Genomic DNA, 2,393 nt, shown 5'->3' with positions numbered 1-2,393 from the left:
GTCTCCCATGGAGGATGCTTGTGTTAAGTCCCCAAATTTCTAAACTCTTGTTCCTGAACATACTTCTATATTTGTGGTCTTGTTTCAAACAGAGGTATGCACAAATTGTTTCTCTATAAAAGGGAGTTGTTGATAAGAATAAGCTAGATGATGATAGATGAGATGAGCACATTTTTAAAAAATTTGATTTGGATGCTTCGCCAAATTTTTCCACAGAATTTGCTTAGTTCCAAATTAATTAGTCACAAAGCTTGTTAAATGAGCTATATTCCGGCCTGCAGGGACAGTGTATCTCGGTGTACATCACTGCCCATTGCAGAAACATGTATAGCTAGTCCTTTCTGGGAGTGAAACAGTTACTGTGCGTCTGTATGATAGGCACGTAGTAAAGTTGAGGCACACAGTTTTCAGTGTTGCAATCTCAAAAGGATTTATTCATTCAAATCATATAGTAGTTTCATCTGTTTGCCCAATATTTGTTTTAGTGAATATGAACAGTATTCTTAGACCGGACGTTTCGGTCACATAGGACTATCTATAACACAATAATTAACATGAGCTGGACAGAACTACTAAAACAATCAAGCTAGATACATATATTCAAACATATTACAGTGTGTTAAATAGCAAATGTCAATATGGAGTGAGAAATCCACTCATATGCCAGAATTAACCACACTTATGCCAGAATATATAGTCTGAATCCTGGTTACATTAAATGAAATCTATATGGTATGATGAGGTACAGTACAGACCAAAAGTTTGGACACACCTTCTCATTCTAAGAGTTTTCTTTATTTTCATGACTATGAAAATTGTAGATTCACACTGAAGGCATCAAAACTATGAATTAACACATATGGAATTATATACATAACAAAAAAGTGTGAAACAACTGAAAATATGTCATATTCTAGGTTCTTCAAAGTAGCCACCTTTTGCATTTATAACTGCTTTGCACACTCTTGGCATTCTCTTGATGAGCTTCAAGAGGTAGTCACCTGAAATGGTCTTCCAACAGTCTTGAAGCAGTTCCCAGAGATGCTTAGCACTTGTTGGCCCTTTTGGCTTCACTCTGCGGTCCAGTTCACCCCAAACCACCTCGATTGGGTTCAGGTCCGGTGACTGTGGAGGCCAGGTCATCTGGCGCAGCACCCCATCACTCTCCTTCATGGTCAAATAGCCCTTACACAGCCTGGAGGTGTGTTTGGGGTCATTGTCCCGTTGAAAAATAAATGATGGTCCAACTAAACGCAAACCGGATGGAATAGCATGCCGCTGCAAGATGCTGTGGTAGCCATGCTGGTTCAGTATGCCTTCAATTCTGAATAAATCCCCAACAGTGTCACCAGCAAAGCACCCCCACACCATCACACCTCCTCCTCCATGCTTCACGGTGGGAACCAGGCATGTAGAGTCCATCCGTTCACCTTTTCTGCGTCGCACAAAAACACGGTGGTTGTAACCAAAGATCTCAAATTTGGACTCATCAGACCAAAGCACAGATTTCCACTGGTCTAATGTCCATTCCTTATGTTCTTCAGCCCAAACAAGTCTCTTCTGGTTGTTGCCTGTCCTTAGCAGTGGTTTCCTAGCAGATATTCTACCATGAAGGCCTGATTCACACAGTCTCCTCTTAACAGTTGTTCTAGAGATGTGTCTGCTGCTAGAACTCTGGGTGGCATTGACCTGGTCTCTAATCTGAGCTGCTGTTAACCTGCGATTTCTGAGGCTGGTGACTCTGATAAACGTATCCTCCGCAGCAGAGGTGACTATTGGTCTTCCTTTCCTGCGGCGGTCCGCATGTGAGCCAGTTTCTTTGTAGCGCTTGATGGTTTTTGTGACTGCACTTGGGGACACTTTCAAAGTTTTCCCAATTTTTCAGACTGACTGACCTTCATTTCTTAAAGTAATGATGGCCACTTGTTTTTCTTTACTTAGAATTTGTATTATGGCAAGAAAAAAAGTAGCTAACAGTCTATTCAGTAGGACTATCAGCTGCGTATCCACCTGACTTCTCCACAATGCAACTGATGGTCCCAACCCCATTTATAAAGCAAGAAATCCCACTTATTAAACCTGACAGGGCACATCTGTGAAGTGAAAACTATTTCAGGTGACAACCTCTTGCTCATAAAGAGAATGCCAAGAGTGTGCAAAGCAGTAATCAAGGTGTGTCCAGACTTTTGGTCTGTACTGTGTGTAAAACACACACACACATAAAAATTAAAGTCACATACTTGATTTATTAAATATATGCTTTATTTAAAAACTTTTCAATAAAAATACCATTTGTCCTGTGTGCACAGATATAACTGCAGGGTGTCTGTATGTCTGAGAACACTGCACCTTAATGTAAATTGTTGACATGTTCTGAGAGACCAATAATAACA

The sequence above is a fragment of the Bufo gargarizans genome, chromosome 6 (assembly GCF_014858855.1).
Source record: "Bufo gargarizans isolate SCDJY-AF-19 chromosome 6, ASM1485885v1, whole genome shotgun sequence".
In the NCBI taxonomy this organism is placed as follows: domain Eukaryota; kingdom Metazoa; phylum Chordata; class Amphibia; order Anura; family Bufonidae; genus Bufo; species Bufo gargarizans.
Note: the sequence above shows the minus strand (reverse complement) of the source record.